The sequence below is a fragment of the Lingula anatina genome, chromosome 7, assembly GCF_051362555.1.
Source record: "Lingula anatina isolate TDL-2025a chromosome 7, LinAna3.0, whole genome shotgun sequence".
NCBI classification, from domain to species: Eukaryota; Metazoa; Brachiopoda; class Lingulata; order Lingulida; family Lingulidae; genus Lingula; species Lingula anatina.
This window is the reverse complement of record NC_141773.1, coordinates 10,864,673-10,891,868: the sequence shown is the minus strand read 5'-3', so window position 1 is coordinate 10,891,868 and position 27,196 is coordinate 10,864,673. Positions and strand designations below refer to the sequence as shown.

Below are 27,196 nucleotides of genomic sequence, written 5' to 3'. Positions count from 1 at the left end.
AAGGAATTGCCAAAGGAAAAAAGTTGAAACTTTGAAATTATTTTGAAGGATAGAAATTAAAGAGAAACATGGCTGTAGTCGGTAGGGTTATAGACTGGGTAATTGCGGAGAGAGGAGATGTTTAAGTCAAAACCTATCGGTGGAGAGCAGTAATTGTGAAATATTACCTCACCAAATTATGCTGGTTACACGAAAAAATGGCATGTTCAACGTGATTAGACAGCAAATCCCTGGGAACGGGTCATATCATATTTCCATACACCAAACTCGCATAGCAATTATGAATGTATGCGGTTATGTCGGTTGATTTGTGTGTGCAAAGTGACCATCAAGCAAGCAGAGATATTTGTGTGCAACATTGTAATTTTAATTAACTCTGTTGGAAACAATGTATGAATTCAACTACCTAAGATGGGTTTCGTTTTCACAGCGACTGAACCTGTCTCACAAAAGAACGTAGTGTTGTATGTTTTGGTAACAGTGCTTCTTGATAGTCGACTACGAAAAAATGACTTCACAGTATTAGCCAAGAGAGCAATTGGCTCACAATCTGGGTAAAAGAGCAAATATATTCTTACCTTTGTTTTCAGACATAAAAATACGAGAGAAAGACACATCATATTCTAACTTATAACAGTCGTCTTAATTCCACCCTCACTGATCCCACTCCACATTCAACACTCAATCTTTTTTTTTTGTATGTAATATTTGTACAGAATTAAACATGAATATACATTCTAGTCACAGTTAGTTTTCAAGTTAGTCGCGTTGCCTTTGATTGGATGCAACTAGTACTAGGTAGCCTACTAGGTACACGTCAATATCTGCACGTGCCTAAGATACCCATTTATTTACACTGAGACACATGCTTCAGCTTAACTACGTTCTCAACCTTCCCGGTTTTTTTTTTTTGTTTGTTTTTTGTTTGTTTTTTTTTTGTTTTTTGCGAGTGAGGTCGTTAGACGGCTACTCTGGGGCCACACCGCTGTTTATTACGTTAATTTTTTTCAGTTATTTCTTTTCTAAAAAGCCTTTTATTTTGTGATAAACCAGAAGTAATCGTCTTCTACGCAAAGAAAGAAACCGAAACAAATTGCGTAGAGAGAGCGTGGGAAGTCGTCGCAACTAGACAATATGAGCATATTTTCATGCGTTTTATGTTCCTTGTTCATCCAGAAAATCACTGATCATAAATAGATGGTAATTTGCCTAGAATGCACGTGTAGGACCCTATTGACCGGGGCGAACGAGTGTATTCCACTAAATATTAATCAGTCTGATAATCTGTGTTATTGGATGGGCACCCCGTGCTATTTATTGTGAATAAGTCTGACCACTTACGGTTAACAGCTAAACAACGTTAATTGGATAGAGGGCGAAAAGATTAATTCCGAGTGAAATGGGACCACGAAATTGGCATTCTGGTCACGTGGTATAAATACGTCATGTCAACAGGGTAGACCTAATATTGAATGCATCTGCTCTAACAACACTTTGGTCAAGTAGTTATTAGTCTAAGTTCACGTGTAAAATGTTGGCCACGTTCTGCAAACTCACATTTATAAAAGACGTCTTAAAAGACTACACTTTATGATTGTAAACTTATAAAAGACCAGGCTTTCTCACAACAAGACAAATACACTGTCATATTTTATATAGGATATTGGACACGTTCAAAAGATTCTACGAATAATCTGCGAACAGCGAGGCTGCAAGCATAACTTGCTCCACTCGCAAAGAGATCGCGAGGAGTTCGCAAGACGAGCGTGGTCCATAACGCACGTCGCAAGCAATGAATTTCAATTTTTGCTCAATTCAGCTTCTAATATGCCTCCCAAAGGCTAGGGAAAAACTTAGAGAGCAGAAAAAGAAGGCGGGAGGAAAAAAGAAAGAAGGGGAGAACAGGAGGCAAAACTGACGTACGTCATTACAAGCCTGTGGGGCAAGTGTGAAGCTACTTTCGCCGTGCTTTGCATTCTCTTCATAAGTGGTAAATGCGTACCACGTACGCAGGTAGCAAGACAAACTTCAGAAATGAGTACAATTTCCACGACATCGCACCTCGTCCCTTCTTGAAAGGACATCTCACGTGGCCCCTGCGACTCGCAAGGCAGAGTTGCGCCTTTCCATTGCAAACTTTCCTCTACCTCTGCGAATTCCACGGATTCTACTGCACCCAAAATTCACAGGGAACGTACGATCCTAACATTCGTGCGTCCTGTTTTGATCAAAGCTTAAATGACGACAAATAACACGCACATTTAAGGTCTCCGGAGGTTTTATTTAAAATCATCATGCGATACGATTAAATAACGCTCCCATGAAAATGGCAGTTAAAATATACACCGGGTGTTGATGCCAGAATCTCACAGTTGGCCTTTTGCAACAGTATGAATAGTGTTTATTTTTGCACTCGGCCATCATGTAACGTTAGTACAGAATTTAGCATAAATATAGAATGTAAAACATCAACTAAGTGCATGTGTTAGATTATATTACCTTGTTATTGTGTATAAAATCTTACTACATTAGGGGTGATAACGGACTGAGCTTTTAGACAAATTGGTCTTTTGCGTGCAACCTTTACAACATGTATCATGTAGAGGAATATGGATTGTCTGCCCTGTCGGTGTGTTTTTATTTTTGTTATCTGTGCTTTTTTCTAATTTTGATCATGCTTATCTACATGTATGCTTCCATTAAAAAATCCATAACAAACAACTGAGGCAATTAGCAATAAATCAACGCGTTAACGGAATAGATAAGCGAAATTTTCAAAAAGGGATATTGATGTAAAAGCACTTTATTTAAAATCTTCACTAAAAAAAAACACCTGACCTACAAAATTCTAAGAAAAATATTTGCCTAGAGACATGAACTGCGCTCACTGGACTATAACAGACAGTGACACATGCATGTAATAGTTGACAAAAGATAATTTATGTTATAAAATTCTGCATGACTGTTGACTTTTTAAAAATGGTATTTAAAAACAGCACCCTGTCAATAAAAAATGTAGCACGTTCCTAAAGTTATACTCTAATTTACAAAACTTACATTTATATTATTCACATGTTTGCATTTCTATCAATTTTAGATAGGCAAAGTACTGTAAACCTAAAGAGATTACTTGAACCGAATTGAACATTTGCTCAACAATTACTGTAATTGAATCGTGCGCCATGTTCCCTTATAAAATAAAAGCTGAAGGATACATGTGTTTAGTAACGCTGAATATAAAGTGGACAGTAATTATTTTAAATATGATGTAATCCTTAATTTGTAAAGATGTTATCCGATAACACACCAGTCTGAGGCGAAATACGCAAACAAATACGTGTTGCTTCAAGACAAAAGATAACTCTGAAAAGCAGTTCCGTATCCCCAAGCTGTGAAGGTATAAGGTCAAAGGTGACAATTAACTACAGAACCACCTGTTTTGATTCAATAATCGAATACTTGGAGAGACTTAGCACAGTAAAGTGAATTTCATCTAAGTTGTCCATGTACCCGCATGACGAAACGCATAAATCATGCATTGGAAACACAGTGCATATAATTGATATATGTTTAGTTAGAACATGATACACATGCGTGTAAATCAGAATGAAGATTCACTCACCAGAATCTGTAGCCCTTCCTATCACGATGGTTTGTAGAGAAAACAAGACACATTAGAGACCTTTTGCCTTGGAACATGACTCCTTTACCTCTACTTAGATAAAACTACTTATTTAATCCAAGAATATACAACAACTGATGTCTTCTAAATATAAGACCATGATCACACTGCCATTCGATAATCTTAACTGTCAAGTAAAGAAATATATTGCTTTTACGAGGAATTAATTATCAAACACTATGAGCAGACTATTGTAGACGCCAATGTGTTTTAACACTGGTGTGTACAGACGTTTCTATCACACAGTTACCCACATCGGCGTCACTTTCACGTTCCGTTTTAATGATAACAAAATATCTACACACTAGTGCATTACATACCTTACCTTAATTGTGCGTTCTTGTTTTCAAAGAGACAGACTCTTCTTCAGAAACAGAAGGATTAAATAAATAAATAAACACTAAACAGCTTCATAACGCCGATACATCTTTCAAGCAACCAGGACAACATGTTCAGTGAAGATGAAGACGCGTTACAGGTACATGTGTTTTGCCATATGCACGCAGATACTGTCGAGCTGTTTATATGCATGAAAGATAATCGATTAGGAATAAATGATGCATTACTGCGTTGTTCATTGGGCTCCTGTTATGCATAAACGACATGAAGCTTTACTTACCTGTATTTTTTTATAAGCATATGTCAGCACGTCAGTACACAGTGGAATAAATAAGGAATAAATGGCTTATAACACAACCACTGGCTATCAATCATCTTAATTAGATTTTTTTATATTCAGATATTCATTTAGATATTAAGCCATTTAGGTTCATATGAAACCGTAATCTGAATTAAGCCAGTTCGCTATGCACTTTAAAAAAGTTGTATGGGAGCGATTGGGAGTTTTTCGGTGATAATATAGTCCTAGTCATTACCTTTTATTTATTTATTTATTTATTTATTTATTTATTTATGTACATTTTGTTTTGTTAGTTAGTTATTATGTCTCTCTGCTGGCAACTTTATGCAAAAAAGTTTGGGCGGATTTCGATGTAATTTTCAGGAAAGTTCAGAAATGAATCAATGAACAAATGATTCGATTTTGCTGGTGATCCGGGTCATCATTTAATCAGTAAAACTCGACATTACACGGGCTTCGTTTAGGTGCATATATTCTCTGTCCGTACATGCGTCATGAATATGCATGGATTCTCATGAAAATTTAATACTCGGTCTGTAACATGCGTGACCCCTCCCATATTATACAAGACTACTTCCGCCCACAACAAGGACAACTAGCACAATCAATAACAACGTGTATCAATCGTGGTGATATATACGCTTTATTCGGTTTCAGTGTTGTTTTTTGGTGAAATGCGAGTCTCGGCATGCATATCAAGTAAGTCACTTCGAGGTGCCAAGGCCTACCGTATATTGCTCTGGTGACAGTAAATTATCTCTCACATAACTTTATTCTTTATCTATGTTTTCGCTTTTAATTGATTAATAATAATGATGAGATTGGACATGCTTTGGATACATTGTAGCATACATGTCAAAATATGGAAACAGTATCATGTTGAAGACTTTCGTTGACAAGGTTGCGCATAGGCGTTTCATTGCATTTCAGGACAAACAAAAACCTAAAGAAAAAACATAAACTGGAAATGGATTATAAAAACACTGCATAATCAAACAGTGCTTGGGGTAAAGCTAACGACATTAGCTAACCGCAACAAAAAAAAACTCTGTAATACTCGGTCTAGGACAAAAAACAACAGTCCTTATGACTAACAGCATCACGCAATCTTGGGAAAAAAACATAGCAGCTAGCAAACGCATCATCCCCTTACATGTATACAGTGTATACAAGTGCGGAAACAGCCAGATTAGGCTTTCAGAATAGAAAAGAAAATCCGGAAAATCATGTCTCGGAACCATGCTTGCGCTATTGTTCAACTGCCAGTTTTGCAGGAAACAGAAATAATTAGGCTGTGTGTGCCACACGCGGTTCACTTTATAATAGAATCGAAAATTCTGAAAAAAAATAGCGCATTGATTTTGGATTAACATAATATTTTTAGAGCTTACTGAGATCAAATAATAATACTCCCAGGAGCAAAGTGCGTTTTTCTTCCTTCTTAATGAGTACTTCTTGTCAATTTTTAATGATGACACACGATACTGTAATACGTAGAGGGATATACATTTTGATTATAAAAGGGAAACCGTGCCTTTTAAACTCTCCGTCAATAAATGATTAATCAATTGAAATAGAAAGGGCACCAGCAGGAGCACCCTTAGACATTTCTAAGCCTTACCCATTATGGCCATTGCCTTTTTACTGAAAACACTTGAACTTAACCAGGTCCCGCGATTATGATAGAACACACAATGGATGAAAATCGATACGATTCAGAGTTGCAACCATTTGACTCATTTAGGGAACAAAGTCTTGCAGTTTTCATGAAGATGGAAAACTTTGTAACAAATGTCAAGTAGGAAACGAGCTATTTGCAACCCAGTCAAATGGAAGCACGTCGTGTGTCAGATGGTTGGAACCTTCGTTCAGCTGATCTTTTAAAGCCCATTGTCTGTATTTGATCGCCTTTTCTACATGAACATATTGTCTCTTATATTTTTATTGTCTGAGTTGAGATTGGGGGAAGAGCTATAGTGCTTAATATACCAAACCACGCAAATGAGTGACGCCCCAGAAGGATAATATTTTACCTTTGCCGTTGCTTAGCATTTAATGAAATAAATCAAACACGAAGGAATGAAGAACACACACCACTGCCATTTGTAGTTGATGTAATTTAATTAGAGCGTTCTCTACGGATTTTAGTTGTCGTCAAAGATATGCATTTACTTTGCTTTCCCTCTCTCTTTGTTAGCTTCTCCAAAAACTAAGCCATATTTTGTATATTTTTATATCCCCAGGAAATACTCACATGTCATATAGATGTACAGGACGCTGGTGCACTATTTCATAATTCCTAATCCAGAGCTGGGAAATACAGATGTCAAATAATGAGCACATAACTACCCTAAAGTGCAACATTTTTGAGTTTGCACATCACGACAGTAGACATCACGCACAGCGAAATTGGTTTAATTAGACACTAAGGATATGCGAGGCGTATCAGGGGCTTTAAGCAAACCCCGAAAATGGCTTATTTCAGGTATACAGTTATTACATCCAACTTACTGTTTAGTGCCATCATTTGAATTACAATCTTTGTCAAGCAATGTGAATTCTACAAGTGAAAAAATACTCCGAGATCTATTCGAGTTTTTAAAATATACATTTATTGCATGGAGACTGTATTTTATACCAACAGCCTACCTGATAGTAAAACACAAATGAGATGGCATTATTTGTTAGCGTCAGCATATTTATTCATTGAATAATGTGAAAAAAGTCACCATATGAGAACGTCAAAATTTTAAGAACAGTCCTTTCATAAAAGTGCAAAACTAAGCAATCTTTCCTATATCCCTATACATGTATGCCTGATCGTGGCAACCTAGGCCGATAAAGCAAAATATTTTAAGGGCGTTTTTCATTTCCCACTTCTAAATAATTTTTGAGCTGAACTACTTTTTACTTATTTGGGGGCAAATTGGACTAAAATATAAGTTCTAAAATTAAAGTCAACTATTGCTCTAAACTTCTTTTGAAATGACCATAGCATTATAACAGTTCTTACCTCGCTGAGACAAACGCAATACCCTCGAGCTCATTTAATAAAATGGGCTATTCACAATTCCAGATTCAAACATGCTGTGAATCTTGGTCTCAGGCATGCAATGTGGGTCAGAAAGTACGTCGTACATTTTGACACAACAGTGATATCTCAGACACAACAGACAATTGCAAAAAAGTAGATCCGAAAGAGAAACATAAGTCAGTGTCGTTTCTTTGTTCAAAGCTTTACTCAAGAAAGTTACATAATATTTTCATAAAAATACAACACTGCAATTATTTGTAACGCGCATGTGACTATATGGTTATGTCGATATCTATCTATCCATCATTACTGCTTACTTGTTCATTTATTTGTTTATTCATTTATTCATTTGGAGTATCTCTATATTGATGAACATGTCACACCAGTGCCAAATATTCTGGGTGAATTAAAATCCATTTAGGCAGTAGAGAGGCTTCATTTAATGTGCTATTACACGTCCCTATCACACGTCCCTATTACATCACGAAAAGTTACTACTATGCAGATATCATCGTTGCTAATCCGTTTACGTACAAATTGCGTAAATGAATTGCTAATATTAGTGCAAGAGCCTGAGAGTCACCTGAGGATACTGGAAAGATTCTGAGACCGAAATGCCGGTCATGTTCGAGAGCTAATAAAACGGCATCTCTTGGGTTCTTTACTTCACTTTTCACCACACCAAAATTGCTTGCACAGTTAGAACGGGGCATTAATCTTAATTTACACTCTTAAAGTAACTAATATTGCGTCATCATGTCACACATCTCCCCAGACAAGAGAATCACATTTCCATTTCAAGCATATAGCCAAAGCCAACAACTTACTTACACAAATTCTAAATTACCTTAAGTATATGGTTGATAACCGTCTTGCTCCAAGGATTAAAAAGATTCGAACAAATATTGGACAACATCCATCAAATTACTGAAATCAATAGAGCACTATTCACTGAAGTAGGGGGTGCCGGGTGTTGCCACTGTACTTTGATCTAGTATCTGTTTGCCCTTGGAAAGTGAATCTAGCTTTGACTAACTCTTGAGCCTTTTGTCCTTTTAGTTTACTCTTAGTTGAACGGGACAGGACGAGACAAAGCGTAAGAAAACGGCAAAATCCAAAACATACTTGCAAAGTTTTTACATAATTTAATTCTGAGACCTATTAATTAATGAGAACGCAGTACTGAAACTGCCATTTTATTTTGGAACGCAGTTACCATTAACTTCCTGCCCATACAAATATTAGTAATACTAGTAATGCCTGATAATACAGACTTCACATTTAATATGGAATATTTTTTATGAATGATCTTTCATCGGTTTTTTCCCTATTTTGCTGACTGATTAATGAAAATAAGTATTAAAATCGCTTTTTAATAACTTTTAATAATCTCTTTCTTGTCAATGAGACAATTCATTAATTGAATTCGCCAGCGAAGCAAACAAAAATACATTGCCAATTTTAAGTCATACGACAACCATTAAAAGCAATATTTTGGATCTCCATATTTTACATAATGTCATCTTTAAAAGAGATACACGCCCCACAAAAGACCCTCAGTTACAAATCACAGAAATAGTCCCTGTTACGCCTGACCTCATCTGGTTGCTACCAGGGCTCTCAAGTGACAAGGCATATACTGGGATAGGTTTTTAGAATTTAATCTAAAATAACATTCCAGGCATCGTACAAAACTTGTCCAATATGGTTCAGTTCTATCGTAGGACATGTAGGCCGTTAATTCGGTGAGTAATGACCTACCCAAATATTGTTAATTTGATTCAAATGTGCAATTTTGATGAATTTGAGGTAGCTGCTCATTCTCTTGGTTCTGTAAGTTATCTGCTATTAAAAGTTTTCTGTGTGATCTGACAATCTCATCTTGCAACCTGAAATTGTTCCTGATGTGTCCATTATCAAATTATAGGCAAATGGTTCCCAGATTATTCTTTTTATTTAATGCAGTTCAGGTCTTCATCGATGACTACCATTGGCGTTTTGGCACCGATGTGGTATCCACTTTCGACGCGGCACACGCTTCGTCGTATAGGCCTTTTCAGGGTGTCTGTAAACTCTGTTTTGACTAAGTTGAGCGGCACAGGTGAAATCTGACCTCAATAAAGAAAGCCATGCGGTTTCAGTGTTCTACCCAGAGACGGTCATGGTCTCCAATTCATTAAAGACACAGACGGCGATGTTTTGCTGTTTACAGTGGCTTCCTCACAGGTCGTCTGGTATTCTTACCAGCTAAAACCAGTTTGGTTTTCGCGAAGATCGTTGAAAAACACGTTCTGGTGACAATTTGCCCATCATTCTGAACGGACTGGGTGGTTTTTGTTTAGTTGCAGCAGCATATTCTGAAGTACAGTGAGTCCTGTACCCTGGTGGTAAGATTTCGATACGTTCGGCGTGGCCTCTGTGTAGGTACATCGGTCTGGGCATGGCTCTATAAAACTGTGCGTAACGTTTTGTGTGACACAATAATCTATCTGGCAATATTTGTCGTTTTAGCACTATTCTGGCACAGAAGAACAATTTTGAAAAGAGCACTGCTTAACTCATTATACGCACTGCAAAACCGACCGCTTGCATGTAAAATTTCAAAACCATCAATATGCAGTTGTTGCCGACATATGGATTCTTTTTTAAACAAAACCATGCTTTGCCAAAGCCAAGCTTTGACCAGCCCAAAGGAGCACTACCCAATGAAATCACTGCATATTACACAATGCAGCAGTGCAATAAACATGGTAGTCAGTTAATTGGTAGCGACACACCTGACTACACACATCTCCATTCAAATGTCTCATATGAGATCTGAGTTGAAAGAAGAACGCATTTTCCCCATGCATACCTTTGAAACTAAAATATTTCATGTTAAATGTCAAGTCTTTATTGTTAAAATCCGCAATTAGCAATGAAGCAAATAATAAAATACTACAATTACAATTGCAATGGTGATAATGTGTTTAATTCTTCAACAAATAACTGCTTTCTGAACACAAGTTACAATTAAGAAGTGGCAATGGGATTTACAGTCCCCTCGGCTGGCTCACTTGGTATATTTTCATGTTAAGGTTAATATCCAAGCGATTTATAGACCAACCAGAATGGCCTTGATACCTGATGCACGGTATGGATGATACTATCCTGAACTCATCACCGTTAAGGTGGTAAGGCATTGTGCAAGACCTAATACGCCGCTTGCAGGCTAGTTCAAACAAAGAACAGTTCGTATATGAAAGGTACCTGCAGGTTAATAATAAACAAATGATTCCGACTTGCTATAAACGTGATAAAAACTGAAATGACAAATGTTTCCTTTTGCTAGTGGACAATTTTGATACTTTTGTGAAAACCAATTAATTTTTTTTAATGCAACATAAAGATAGAGTTAAAGAAACTGTAAGTGCACTCGTCCTTAACAGAAATAAAATGCGAAATCCAAAGTAATGAAAGTAGATTCAACATCGAATACGTTGAATCGTCAACGCATCATTATAAAAATATTAATTTTACTTTGCCCTTTAAGGGCTCGGGTTAATTCTTTTTTATGGGGTCTATTTTCCCTAATTGGCTTGCCATTTTTCGTTCGAGGAAAACCGATTCCTCGTAATTGCTGAGAAATTACACGCCTTTTATTATTACCCGTCTGTCAATTACGACCTAATTGCCATCACTTGTCCCTGTGATGGGCACTTAAAATCACCTCGTGGGCGTAAAACGTGCCTACAGGACTCCGGGTTAATAATGATCCCGGGCGCAGATTCTCACTCAAGACATCTAACTTAATTATCTTTTCTCTCCAACAAGTAAAGACCAATTCAACTTCTGCTGCGCTGATGCGCAGAGCTGCGGGAGGCGTACATGTTGTTTTAATTCTTCTGCAGGGTGATTTTGGTGATTATTTTGCGATGACAAACAAGTCTTAGAATTGAGGGGTTTTTTTTTCAGACGCACCGCTGAAATGCCTAACCTTGGTACCGATATCTATTTGTGATATATGGAGCTTTTATGCCAACACGAAAGAACAAACGGACAACATCAAGTGGCGTTTATCACGGCATACGCTCAGGTAGTAAACAGAGAAATTTAACTGTATTAATCATATACTGTGGACTCGATTTGCCAAAGTCTGTGTTGTTTTACATGCATGTAGCGGCATTAAATCACATGATGTGAAGTTAGATCATGGTAACCTCGCATCATAACGGCGTCAGTGCCTACGCATTCATTTGATCATGTTGTGGTTTTAAGACATTTGTTTATGCTAAATCTTGCTGTGGAACTCACAGCTGGGACGTAGGCTGAATAAAACGCCTGGAGGATGAGCTGCCGAAGGCCAACAATGCAGCACATGCAAACAGGTGACTTAAACCACCTGTGGCACAGCACTCATCTAGATGCTTCATAGAAATCAACAAAAATCTTCTTTTTCAAAAATCTTGTGGGTGGGTGTGGGGGTGGGAAACTGCCCTAGTGAACCCCCGCCAACGGCTTTGCATGCATTAATTTTCAATTTATGTCATAATACTGCCCATGGTTATATCTGTATAACAAATGCCCACTATGCAAAACAGCAAATGCACCTGTCGGTCGCCTTGGATATGGCATTAATAAAAACACTCAACTATTATTTTAGCTTGGTTCGGTCACATGTCAAGACAACTAATACGCTTATCGTCTGAACTCGAGACTTACGGGCTCATTATACAAGTTTTAGACACCACTTGATGTTCCACAGGCCCAACGGTTTGGCAAATGCCATTTTCAACCGGGAAACTGAAAGTGATTTTTTAAGTGATCAATATTGTATTTATTCTGTAAAAGATGAAAGAACAGCTGACTTGCCATAATTCAGAAATGGATACAGTTGTAGAGTAAACATGCTTTAATGAAAAATCAACAGGCTTTCTTTTTTAACTTAAAATATGTGTTGTCTTTAAAAATAGTAGTATATTATCATAAAGGAAAGCGAATTCCGAAACACATCCAACATTGTGCATCATTGTTAGATGATTTAACATTCATACATATGGTCGCGTCGTGGGATCAAACATGTAAAGCACATAGCTAACACTTACCGAAAGCAACCAAAGAGCCAGTTGCTTGCATTTTGTCTGCCTTTTAATTCCTTAACTTTACCTTTGAATTGTTTGTGCTGTAGTTTAAAAGGCACCCTTTGTCACGTTTTTGTTGTTGTAATTTTCTTTAAAGATGCATATGAAGTCATTTTTTGCCACAAAAACCAACCAAATGCCAGCATATAGTATCAAATAGTACAACTAAGAGAATTACCAAAAGACATTGCTTAGTATCACCCGAAACATGATATTTGAACGGATTTTTCTTCTAGCTTTCTATGCTGTGTATATGGGGCAGAGAAGTAGGTCACGAAAAGTAGGTTAAATTTCTGACCAAAAATTTAAAGAAAGGGGCAGTCTAAAGCTGTTTAATGGCTGATAGAGTGATATATTCAGTTTGTCCTTAGGCTAGTTGACTTTATTTGAGTGATTTAAAAAACTATTTGAAGTTGTTTATATGTGTTACTGGGAATCCACGCTCGTCCGATGTTCGGTTACTATGTACCCTTAAGTACTATCACATATGACATAAAATATCGTACGTCGAAGGTAATGAAAAGATTTTTCCAAAATATTAATAAATGAATTAATGCCTAACAGTTGTTATGCCGAACCAACAGCAGCACGAGAATTCCTGACAGCGTGTACTTTACACTTTTTTATAAGCTTTTTTTATGGTGGTATGGCCTCTGTTTATGTTACAACATAACAGAGGCCATACCACCATAAAAAAAGCTTTTTAAAAAGCTTGCAATTTCATTTGATAATATATACCAAAGGCACGTTTGCACAGCATGAAAAAATGAAACATTAATGATAAACTGCCCTGGGCTTCCACACGCCTGTCAAACATGCAAATAGAACACATGTCGAAGCGTGACACATTGTGTCATGCATTTAAAATTACATTTTACAATACAACATTGCAAAATGTTTTGTAAGCTGAGCAAAAACAATTTAAAATTTAACAATTTAGCAGTGTCATATTTTAATCATTCTACACGGGACCGTTTATCAAACATACATCGCATGTCCAATCAACGTAACCAAGTATACATAACAGCACGGATAACTTTTTTATATAAATCGGTAAAGAACAGTATCAAACAAGTCAATTACAACAAACGTTCCATCTTTGAATACGTTAGGTGTTATAAAAATTGGATTTGAATGTTACCAAATACCTAACGTCAATAATGAGAGTGTTGGTGACAAGTCTCATTTACATACGTCGATACGTCGACAGACAGATAATAGGAAAATTGTTCCCCTGTGGCCAAATGTTAATATGAAATTGGCCTTACACAAAATCGTTGCCTTTAAATTCACTTCAAACAAGTAGAAAACATCTGAAATCCCAAAATGTCACATCATATACAGTGAACTTTGGAAAAAGCTCAAAGAATCGATATTAAGTGTCATGGATTAATTGTAAAACGGCACTTTAAATCTTCCCCTGTCAATAGCTTCTATCCTTCAATGGTAAACAACCGTGTTAATCATCTCGTCTCTTGCCACTCTCGTGAAAGCAGCTTAAGAGGGGTTAAAAGTATGCATGTGTTTAACTGTGAGGTTTTTTCTGTTTATCTTATTGACAACTGAAATGTATTCTCTGACACCTTGCCAATTAAGCCTAAAGCACATACATGTACATGCACCAAGACGCACGTTTTGCCAGTGCATTTTCAGCATCACCACTCCTCATAACATGTTTACAAAATGAATTTTAGCACCAGGCAAGTCTCATTGCAAGAAAAAAACAGTGTACGGTCCTAAATGATTCAAATAATGGTAATGATTTTTCTTCATTTATTTGCCGAAAACCTATTTTAATGAAAAATCAGCAGGCTTTCTTTTTTAACTTAAAATATGTGTTGTCTTTAAAAATGAAAAACCTTTTACAAATCACATGTGTGTTTGACACGTACATAAAAATATAACCGAAGGAAACTTTTTCGAGTCTGCAGTTTAAGAAAAGTGTTGAAATGCATCTCTGCAATGCTTTATGATTAAAACACGCAGATTAGTCTCATTAAGTGCATCTGCTGAGACCTTGCCATGCTCTTATACGGGAAGACAGACAAATACTGGTTGCTTTATACGACTTGCGCCACAAAAACTGTAAGGCATCCCTGCTTCCTAAATCAAAACACTTGTTCTGCATATAATCAGTGCCTACGTGTTTTTATTGCTCGATTAGTTTTGTAACGACCATTTGTCCATGGAGACATTGTTCATGAATACAGCAATGCCAATTTAGTCCCTAATATGATTATATACTTTCGATTTAAAGCTCGCTATATAATCTGTTATTGATGATTTAATTTGCGCCCTAGTGCCTGCAAATCATTACTGTCCAAATTTAATCTCAAGCTCAAATTTACATGGAAATTAACGTCGTTCATTGTAGGATTATTTACTCTGTACCAGTTGATTCCTCCTGTTTTTAATTGAGGTTTTAAGTTAGCCCACGCTGTATCATGCATGCAGGTGTCAAGACTTATTATATCTTTGTAAGAATCAGCCAGGTAGGTAAGCACTGGTGCAATAAAACCCTATGGCACTGCTTATAGAAACTTTCCGAATATTATGTATAAAATATATCAGCACCTCTACTTATAAGTCGACTGCAGTTGGAGGCTCGTATGTTTCTTTGTACACCACGTGCCAATCTTAACGGGACTGTGCATTCCTCTGTCAAATAACCTCCAGTAGGTTCTCACAAGATTAAGTTGTGTGTGACATGACTCTGGTTTGTCCAGCAGTGACCACTGTGACCACTGATCCTCAGCAGTGAACACTGGTCCTCAGCAGTGAACGCTGATCCTCAGCAGTAAATACTGTATATCAGCCATTACCACTGATCCTTAACAGTGACCACTGATCCTAAGCAGTCACCACTGAATCTCAGCAGTGACCACTGATCCTCAGCAGTGAACACTGAATCTCAGCAGTGACCACTGACCTCAGCAGTGACCACTGATGCTCAGCAGTGACCACTGAATCACAGCAGTGACCACCGAATCTCAGCAGTGACGACTGATCTTCAGCAGTGACCACTGGATCTCAGCAGTGACCACCGAATCTCAAGAGTGACCACTGCTGCTCAGCAGTGACCATTAATTCACAGCAGTGACCACTGAATCTCAGCAGTAACTATTAATTCACAGCAGTGACCACTGATGCTCAGCAGTAACTATTAATTCACAGCAGTGACCACTGAATCTCAGTAGTGACCGCTATTGCTCAGCAGTGACCACTGATGCTCAGCAGTGACCACTAAATCACAGCAGTGACCACCGAATCTCAAGAGTGACCACTGCTGCTCAGCAGTGACCATTAATTCACAGCAGTGACCACTGAATCTCAGCAGTAACTATTAATTCACAGCAGTGACCACTGATGCTCAGCAGTAACTATTAATTCACAGCAGTGACCACTGAATCTCAGCAGTGACCACTGATGCTTAGCAGTGACCACTGATCCTCAGCAGTGAACACTGAATCTCAGCAGTGGCCACTAACCTCAGCAGTGACCACTGCTGCTCAGCAGTGACCACTAAATCACAGCAGTGACCACTGAAACTCAGCAGTGACCACTGATCCTCAGCAGTGACCACTGAATCTCAGCAGTGACCACTGAATCTCAAGAGTGACCACTGATCCTCAGCAGTGACCACAAAATACAGCAGTGACTTCTGTATCTCAGCAGTGGCCACTGATGCTTAGCAGTGACCACTGACTCTCAGCAATAACTATTCATTCACGGCAGTGACCACTGATGCTCAGCAGTAACTATTAATTCACAGCAGTGACCACTGAATCTCAGTAGTGACCACTGAATCTCAGCAGTGACCACTACATCTCAGCAGTGACCACTGAATCTCATCAGTGACCACTGATCCTCAGCAGTGACCACTAAATACAGCAGTGACCACTGAATCTCAGCAGTGGCCACTGATGCTTAGCAGTGACCACTGAATCTCAGCAGTGACCACTGAATCTCAGCGGTGACCACTGATGCTTAGCAGTGACCACTAAATCTCAGCAGTGACCACTGATCCGCAGCAGTGACCACTGATCATGAATCAGGAACTTCTACATTTTACAGCTGTTGTGCCTTTTGGCATAGGCCTTCACCTGGCAAGTGGTTTCTGATCAGATGAAATTCTTACTTATCTTGTTATCTGTGACCAGCTGCTTACTCACTATCTGTGTCAGTGTCCAACAAATAAACCCATAGAAAAAAAGGTCACGATTGCCGTTCTAAAGATATTAATTTCGATATCATTTGATTTCCATATTGCGTTCAGTTATATCACATTAAGTTCCATTCAGCCAATTTCAGTCATCAATACAAGGAAAAACTTTCTCAAAAACCGAAACTGCACAAGGTTAAAAGTTACATGTACCTCATGAACTGCACATTTTGATTAATCCAGTTTCAGTTTCAAACAATGAAGGAATGGAAAAGTGAATCACCGAATGTCATAGACACTATGGTACATATGGGATGAACTTCGACTTTTTGTCTATCTTCCATAGTCAGAAAAGCAAAACAACACTGATGTCTCGAGGATATATGTCTGCATACCTTAAGTTGAAGGCTTTTTTCTGAGAGATAGATATTTCCATTTCGACAGTTTGGTATTTCTACCTACCTATTTCTAGCCGTGTAACACTCAAAGGAACCGGTTGGTGGATGTTATAGACTTTACGCCCAAGGGTAAGAACTCCCGTGTCGTGTATGGTGTGAAATGAAAGGGTACTTAAAAACTGAATCATATGTTGGTGAAATAAAACAATATCTTAAAAGCAGGATACAGCAAGGTCGAATGGCGGCCAAGCTAGGAAGACACATGTGGTTCGGTCGTATTCACACATCTTAAAAACTCTAGCAACTCATTTGACAGGAAGGACGCGTTAGTGCACGACATACAAAGAGGAGTGTTGGGACCAAGGAGGCAGTCTGAAGAGGTTAGAAAAAACATCCCGTATTCAACGTGGTTGACTGCGTTACCAATCACACCAGATATGAGAGCGGGGCTCGCTTCATTTAACGCCGTCCGGCACTTAGGTGACAACTGTGACAATTTCTGTTCTCTACAGTTGGCTATGGGTTAAACGCTATAATTCATACCACCTGTACCTTAGTGTCCAGAATACGATTAAATTGCCCATATTTTTTAAAATTATTAAAATTAAAATTAAAATTATTTAAATAAATCAAAACTTCCAAATAACAGGAGTCAATACATTAAAAAGACGAGAATACCTGACGTACGGGTAGGGAGGGTGGGGGTTAAACTCCCATCCCAAAAGTCAGAAGTATGGAACTCAACGTAATTTTGAATCGGAAGTTCAGCATCCTTGATGCATTACGCATGATGTTAGTACAATTATTTGCTTCATAAAAATATTTATAATATAACAAGTGTCTTTGAATCTATCATTTTTGCAATTTAAGCTAATACTCAACGTGCTCTTGTGGCAGTGTCGCCTTAAATCAAATGAATGGTGTCCTCTATGATATTAAAAAAACGGTAATTAGCTTTGCTTAATTACATCACACAATATCCTAAAGCACACCTGCGTATCCATTGCGTAATGTTGAAGTTCACTTAAGTAATCAATAAGAAGAAAAATGTAAATGTATCACGCAAGACTTAAAAGCATACATACTGTATATCTAAAACAATGCTGGTTCTTATTAAGCCCAAGATAGAAAACACGCCCACATTACCTGGAAGTACAATTAGCGTGCATTTGAAATTGGCAAATTTTTTCTCTCTGTGATTGTTTGAATCTTGCTACTCATGATGTACGCATGCATGTGGGGTAATCACAAACAGGCAATCACAGAAGCTGCTAACTGGTTAACCATTCCACCACGGACCTCAAGTTTAATGAAATAAAAGCCTTAGTCAATGAATAATCAATAGATAAACGTGAGAACCTCCACAAAATAAAATTAACGTTTTTTTTCCAAGGACGAGAATACTACGTGTATTGCGTATGATGTTTGTATTGGTTACATGAAAATATCTCATAACATAAAAAGCCTCTGTGAATTATGATATCTGCAGCTTTAACTAATGCGTATAATGCACGCTAGTGTGGTAGTGCCGCCTTGTATCTAATAAATGCTGATTTCTATGTTATAAAAACGGTAATTAGCATCGTTTAATTACATCACACAATATCTTAAAGCACATCTGCGTATCCATTCGTAATGTTGAATTTCACTTTATTAATCAATAAAAGAAAAATGTAAATTTGACATGCAATACCAAAAAAACATACTTATTACTTTCAGGGGTATCTAGCAGGGGTACCAGTGTATCAATGCCGAATTTTTAATTAAAATTATCTATCTGGAGGCAAAACATGCCGAAAACTGACTAGTGTTTCGCTAATCTGTAAGTGCACATTTTATAACGTGACATTGAAATTGGTAAATGTTTAGCCACTGTGATTGCTAGACTCTTGCTACTCATGATGCACATTTGTATGAAATAAGCACAAAACGGCAATCAGAATCATTACAGTAGCTGCTGACCGGTTAACCATTGCACCATGGGCCTCTAATGTTAACGAAATAAAAGCTGAAGTCAATGAATAATCAATATGTAAGACGTGTTAAGTTCCAGAAGTTAACTAGATGTGGGAAATCAACTACCGTGCTATCTCCCTGGACACTGGGGTAAAGTCCACGAAAAATAATTGACCTTGGTCAAATCAATATCCGATTAATGTGTACTTGATGTTGTCCCTCCATTCTCTTGTTGTTATTTCCCTGGGAAATATCACCTTTATTTTCCTCTTTGACAAATACTGTACACTTCAGGGGCGTAACTAGGCATACGCACGGATGCACTGTGCGTACAATTTTTTGGCCATGATATTATTTTATATAAATTTAGTGTATTTTTCACGGAATATTAAAGAAAATTCTCTGCTTATTAAAGACACCTGTATGTACAAATCCTCTGTATCAATTGTATAGGCACCCTGACCCCCCCCCCCCCCCTCTTGCAAGCTGAGGTTTACAATGCCTGTAACCTTAACGAGTCCTATCTTAATCGTCCATCTAACTGAAACTTTCTTTACCTCTTAATTGGAGGGTTCAGTGGCCCTCAACTCTTCTGTACAATCTTTCTTGAGAATATCAAGCGCATTCGATCTCACTAGCGATATTTATCTCAGGTAAAAATCTGCCTGAGTGTTATTTTCAAAGAGCAGCTCGACCCCGCAACCCTGGGGGCACTAGATAAAATCTGGACACCAGGTTTAAGAAAGAGCTAGAGAAACAAAGGAAGAATTTCTCTGCAAAAAGTCAAAGAATTTTGACACGGACTTGACCCAGCTTACCCCTCCAAACTAACAGGGTGACATGGGCAATTTTTACAAACAAATAATTAAACTTAGATCTATCAGAGCCCTGTCGTGTCGTACAATTGGTTTGTTTTGGGAGCCATGCATCCACATGTAAGGTGAATGAAACCGTATGTTAGTTCAACTCGGAGGTGGATCCAGGATTTTTCGAAGGGGGTTCCACATATGAGAAGCTAACCTCCTTTTAAATAAATATACCGTTCTGGGTAATAAGAATATTGAAATTTTTTTAATTGCGAGAATATTTCTGACTAAATGATGATTTTATTATTAATGGGGGGGGGGGGGGCAGCTGCCCCCTTGGGATTTGAGGTGCAAAAAAATATTACTAATAATCGCAGAGGTAACAAAATAATTGCAAAGTTGGATTCAATTCTGTGAGAAAATGCACTCATGGCCACAAGACAATCATTCAACAATCTGTTTACAAAGGTGTACTGTTTTTAGCCAACTCAGTTCATGCCAAAATGCTCACCCTCCCTTAGGAAATGAAGTCCAATTGGCGTGTTGTGTTGAAAAAATGACTGTACTTATGGCAAAATGAACCCACAATTTCTGACTTCTGATTGAGCAATAAATAAAAGTTAAAATGCACCAGAATGCAGTATTTTACATACAGTTTTTAAAAATTTTCCCCTCGTGTCCGCTTACTGCCCTTACCTGGCATTTTGCTCAGGCTACGGCCCTTACATGCTGTAATTTAAAAATCTGTGCGTACAATTGTTAAAGGTCTGGTTACGCCCCTGCACTTACTTTTTGCTCTTTATTGGTTTCACCTTTGTCTAATCGCTTTGCTGTCATGAGTTATCCCGGAAATGTGTTATAAAAAGTTACATTGACACGTTTAGTTATCTTAGTTATCTAATGAAATTGCACAATAATATGCTAATCATATTGGGACAGAAGCCATGGGGTTATCACGTGCAAGCACTGGATCATACATGTACACACTCTCTCTCTCTCTCTCTCTCTTTGCAAGATTTATTACATAGTTCTAGCTATCCAAGATCGGATACAGAGATCGGTTGATTTTGACAGACGCACATCTGCATGTACGCAACTGAACATTGTAGCAAACCATTACCTTACAGTGACATTACCTCAAACGGACGCCCGACTTACAGGGGATGAAAATATCATGTACTCACACATTACGGAAACAAAATAAAGCCTTGGGGAGAAAATAAGTATCACGCCTGTGTAATTTTTCTTTGAGGCATTTATCATGCTTCGATTCCTAAGAGAGCGCGTCGCTCCGCCTTTTGTCTACCTTAGCTCTCTGATAAACGTCGATTGCGTAAATAAAGACAATGAATTCGATTTGTCTCTGCTGACTGTGACTGTATTCCGCTGTCTATCACAGCTTCATCAATCAATTATAAGGGTCTTTTGCCACTGATCTACCCATTGTTATTTCTCAGCATAAACTTTTATCTCCGTCGCCTAATCCAAGAACTAAGCGTGTCGCAGTCGTCTTACGTCTTTGTACAATCAATGTACAATTCATAGCAGTAAATGGACCGTTTGTGCTGGATATTTTATTGCTAATGTTTTGATTAAGCCCTTAACATTTTGTTAACAAGTAAAAAATAACGTTTCATCCGTTAAGCATGAAAGATCACATTCCCAGTCCAGTAATTACAATTTCCAGCAATGTGAATTGCAATGGATACACGTAAGAATTTACCTAGGCTTTGAGATTGAAAATGAAATATACGTACATTTAAGTGTTTTATTGAGTAAGAAGCCCAATATGCTGAAGATCGATAAGTAACCAAAACCTGTCGAGGACGATAGAAAAAATATTATACTAATGCCGTTTTGTTTAGGGACAAATAAGATGAGAGATTTTGTAAGGAAATTTAAAACAACCAAACTCTCAAGTTGAGACCTTTTATGAAACGGGTCTATGGGCATTAAAGCATGTGACAAGAGTACATGAAAGGAGATCGAAAGCAGAGATGGTGATCTACATTTCTGTTAGTGGCGATTAGTGAACTTTTGGAGTGATACTTTAGTCACTATCGACATGAATTTTATACAGTTGGATGTATCAACGCACCGTTATACCGCGAAAGCCGATTGTGTTGCTGGTAAACTTGTTTGTTGCTAAAAGGCGTATAAAAAACAGTCTACAGGCTACTAAGCAAAAAAATTTAGCACGTATGCGGTAGGTACCATATACTCATAACTTCTGCTTAGACATGGCATTTAGCTAAACCAAACTTTACAAGGGCTCTCAGGACTTTTACCAAATCCACTAACTTAGAGCCCCGACAATAACACCAGCGATTATTACCTCTGGTACGTTTAATAACTTGAGCCCCTCCCGTCACGATGCCCCTTAACCGCAGAGGTCTGTATTCTGTATTCTGCAGCGGATTGTTTGGTCTGTTCACACCCCGCTACCTTCAAACAGATCTTAGGCTGTCCCGACTTTAATTGCTGAATGACATCCGGGCATCAAATGTTCTGTATAATAATTTGTTCGACTTGTTGACTGCTTTATTTGAAGTTTAGTCTGCTATGCTGTGTGCGTTTGCACTGAGACATTTTCAGCAGATCAACCACCTTTTTTGGAATCTGGTCCGAACGCACAGATAATTCAATAACACTATAATTTAGTATTTAGCACAGCAAACGGACGAAATTTCCCCACTGAGGCTGGAAAATGTTGACAAAGGTTTCTCAACTGAGTTCGGTCCATTAATGGGCCAATACAGTGTATGACCCAGATAATTTCCCACCGGAATCCGCCCATGGCAAAGTGCCAAAATCCAAAAACGCCGCCAATGCATAGGGGAGTGTGTTTAAGTGGTCATATCATGGAAACTGGGTAACTTAAAGACTTGTGAGAGACATCATTTCTAATGTTCAATGGCATTGTAATTCATTTGAAAATAGTTTGAAAGTCATCTGAGGTCAAGGTCATGCCGAAATGTCAAAGTCAATCACGAAAAAGGACCAAAACAATTTCAAATACAACGGAAACCTTCTTTATTCTTTCAGAAATGATTTTTACAAATTTTTTCAAGATATTAAAACTATTATATTTATCCATGTTAATTTTGTTCCTCTGGTGCTATGAACTTTGGATTCAATTATACTATAAAACCGTATGTGAAATTTCACTGTTTTGTATATATTTTTATATTTCTTGACAGATGACGTGCGTCCATATCTCCTACGCATTGTTTTCAGTACGTATGACAGACAAAGATGAGAAAAAGGTCATATTCGCCTATCTCTTGGTTGTATACCACTGCAATCAAGTAACTATTATCTGTTGATCTTTTGTTTAGATAAATTGAGAATATTCTTTATTGAAAAGCATTTGTGAAGGAATTTTAACCAACCTTTTACCATTGTGCACAATAAAAAAAAAACGTTGATCAATGCGCAGTGTAGCGTTGACAATACCTTAAGTGCATCTCTCTAGTAAATAATTAAAACAAAATGATTAAAGGACCCACAGTGCTCAATACTGTCAAGAGAGAGTACGTTGACAGAACAGGGAATATATTTTGGTAAAATTCGAACCAATACGGTTTGAGTAGGTTCATTTTTTCATGCAAAAAAATCAAAAGTATTCACACTCGCTTGTCCCCGTGTCTTCGAGTTCTTACTCGTGAAATTCTTTTAAAAACGAACAGTTAAAGGTCGGGTCCAGTGACCTCCATGAATTTAGTTTGAAGGGTACTTTTTACATTGTTTATACCATATTCAGCTGTGGGAAAATGACAGGTCATTTGAAAAAGGTGAAATGAGAATCAAATTTAAGGCTCAGTGTGGATGCACGTGACATCTACGTCCTATTACAATAAAATAATAACAAATAGATCGCACGCGCGAAGTCTAATAAACAACAGACGTGGACTTCTAGGGACTGTCATTACCTTAATCTCTGTCACTCTTAAACGTTTTTTGGATGCAGTAACCATCCTTCTAAAGAGGAAATAGTTAAATAAATAAATAAAACAGTTTGGTAGAAATTAAAATGGGCGACGGTTTAGTATCTTCGTGACGTATGCTAAACCTAGAAGTTAAACTTGCCGAAAAGCTAACGTTGTTGCCAACTCATGATGTTAATTTAGACGAAATCATAGATCTGGAGTCATCAGTTCATCTGACACACGACACCTTACCTTCCTTGCAAATCCACCTCACTTTCATCTAACAGTCCAACAACATTTGGAGGAGAACCAGAAGTATCAAAACAGCATGGCATCATTTGCAGAAAACTTATATAACGCCAACGTTCCATTCCCTAATATCCTTTTCTTAGGCCTTTGATGTCTACCAGAGTCCCTCTCCAAAATATTTGTATTGAAAGAAAAATCATTGCAAAAAACTTCTAAAAAGCCTGATGCATCTCCGGTCCTTATAGTGCTTTTCAAGCACTTGAGGCAATTGATTTCATGGTGTTTCGCCTTTGCTGTCTTCATCCCCTCTTTATCGCGATTTGCCGTTCTTAGTGCGGGTAATTAAATAAAGAGCAAATTGCAGGCAACCAGGAAGAGTTCGGTTTTCAAAATTGCCTTAATATACCAATTTTCAACATAACTCAGCTCATACTTAATGCAATTTAGGCCGGACGTAGACCGCTTCAAATTTGGCATTATTTATTAGCGTATTATCAATTTATAGATGGAATTACAGTAAACAGTTTAGCTTGCCTAGAAGTGACCTTTCGGTATCGTAATAACTTTATTTTGACTCATCCGTTGCCCCGATGAGGCACCACGGAGTCTTTCTAGTTTCATATAATTTTGATCTCTTATTGGATTCATAAAATGTATGTTGCGAATATTAAAGCTTTAAAAGATGTGAACTGTCTTACATGCACATGTCGGTTCGAATGATCCAAGGGCCGAGTCGTCGGTTGGGGGGGGGGGGGGGCGTTCCATGCGTCCTTTTAGCTGTACATACGTTTGTTGCTTTGAGAAATTGCAAGTTTGGTTCCAAATTCAAGACATCAAATCTCTCGTTTTGAAGAAAAAAAATGACGAAGATACCAAGTGAGGCAGTGTTGACCGCGGTTTAAGAACCATCTTTTAATTAGACATACAACGATTTTCTACACTACATTGCTTTGAAAAATAATTTACTGTCTCATTAAACTTAATAGAACCTTGTATCAAATTGTACAAAGACGAATTTTTAGATTAATGCATGTAGAAACGTTAATTATAATAAGTTAAGAGCGTTAAATCCAAATATTTTCAATAGTTGTAACAATGAGAAATACAAGTTAAACATTGTTATATATAAAATTAACAGTAAGTGCTTTCCTTACGAATGAAAGCCGGAAAATCCGTAAAATGATACATCTTCAGCTCCTTTTTTAAAACCTCAGGGAAAGTGGAAGTGCGTCTGTTGCTGCTACCTTGAATAAATGGACTGGCATTACATGGCGTTAGAATGAGATGCATGTAGCAGAGGGAGCCTGTTTTATATAAATATGGTTGAGCTAAGTTGGAAAATGCAGCGCGGACATAAAGTAAAAGTTTAAAGAGAACCCGTGCTCTTATGAGCGACCACTGAAGTTGTTTAAGGACAGGCGTGATGTGACTGTCACCAGTTATGTGGGTAAGGACACGAGCAGCGATAGTTTGAATGCATATACATGTACATCCGTCGAGAAGAGAATAACAGTAGTCCAATCTAGATGTGACACAAGCATTTCTGATAGCATCAGTGGAGGAGCCACTGAGATGGTTTCGCAATAACGTTATGTTTTTGTTGTTAACACGCACGACTAAGAAACGTGTGTTGTCTGAGATGTGTGTTTGTCTGTCCACAGGGAGATGTCCACATATACACCTAGATGTTTAGCATTAGAGGAAACATTTCACCATACTTTTATCAATCTAAATGCTAAGGCTTTTTTATTTTTTTTCTATTTATTTATTTATTTTTTATTTTATTTTATTTTTTTATTTTTTTATTATTATTTTTTTTTTTTTGAGGCTGTGTGCATGATGACCATGGATTCCGTTATCTTATCATTGATCATCAGTTTATTCTTAACCATCCAGTCTCCAAGATCTGAGATACAGGTTCCCATTTGTGAAAAGGATATTACAGAGTTCTTGATGTTGCAGCTGAGTATCATCAGATATGGACTAGGCTTTTATATCTGCCTTTGTAGAATATTTTATTGAAACTGCATTACTAAGAAAACCCCTTAACGCGTCGATAGGAGTAGGATTGAATTTTCGCCCACAACGTATTTGATTTGTACAATACTGGCAGCGTGATTGTTCTATGAAAGTACTTCTTGCTTTTGGATATATGCAAGGACAATACTGCCAGGTACCCCTTTATTAATAGTAATCTCAGCTCAATCTCAAGTTTTTATTCAATGCCATGCTGAGAACGAGTCAAACAGAAGACACTGTCCTGTCTAATTTTGGTTTTAATATCTAGACAGAAATAAATCATAATGATTCACATGTCTGACCTTTAAATCAGGCTCAGGCAAGCAGAAGAAATTCCAAAAATTTGAGTCGGCCCACACGTTTTTTTTTTTTTTTTTTATACAACAATATCGTGTCTAGAAAGGTTCTAGTAGCCTGCAGCCCTGGCGCCTTGTGATACACGCAGGGTTCTCCATACCGTTGTTACTTCACCGTATTAAGGCCGAGATCATGCAATTCTATGCACGCAACTGCCGTGCTGAAGCAAAGAATTGCATCAAGATATGCATCATCACTTGAAGATACAGTGTAACATATTACATCGTAAGTGTGATGTGGATTGCCGTTCAATACCGCTGTCATTACGATCGGTTTAATAAATTAATCACGGGTACTTCTGGAATCCAAACTTAATAACTCAACTAGATATTCAAAACATACCTTTGCAATATCTGTCTCTTGCAATGGTGTTGCAGCCCGTGGCGTCGTCTTCGGTCTGAACTTCCGCTGTGAAAGCTCGTCGATAGCGCGACTGGTTATAAGGAACCTTGATTCAATGAAAGGGGCGGTCTCAAAACGTGTTTTTGGCAAAACATTGAAAGAGCCGAGGTTCCTAGCTTTATCATAGCCAGTGACTGGAATCTCGAAGGGAATTTAGAAAGGGCGGTAAACTAAGTAACTGGTAATTGTAAATATCGTAATCTTATTCAAATAATCAATCGTACTCATAAAAAGTCTTTCGCGGGCATGACGCTGGAAGCTTATTTGTTTGACACATTCATCGAAATGCACGTGTAAATTACACTGTAGTTTAGAATTAACATGTGACCTCGCTCAATTCATCTTACATATACGCGTTGGATATCAACTTTCCACGAATGCATGCATAATGGACATTTTCTGTCAGGATCTTGACGTCGCTCTTGCCTAGACAACGTAACTG

At 37.7% G+C, this 27,196-nt stretch overlaps 1 protein-coding gene across 2 annotated transcripts in view; it reads right to left on the bottom strand.

Annotated features, from left to right (window-relative positions):
* Positions 1-26,930, bottom strand: part of LOC106153852 (sex peptide receptor-like) — a 72,768-nt gene extending 45,838 nt beyond the window's left edge. For both annotated transcript variants that reach the window (XM_087018170.1, XM_087018171.1), the window contains exon 1: positions 26,695-26,930. The gene's annotated coding sequence lies outside the window, so the exon portion shown is untranslated. The remainder of the gene's footprint in view (positions 1-26,694) is intronic.
* Positions 26,931-27,196: the final 266 nt, after the last annotated feature.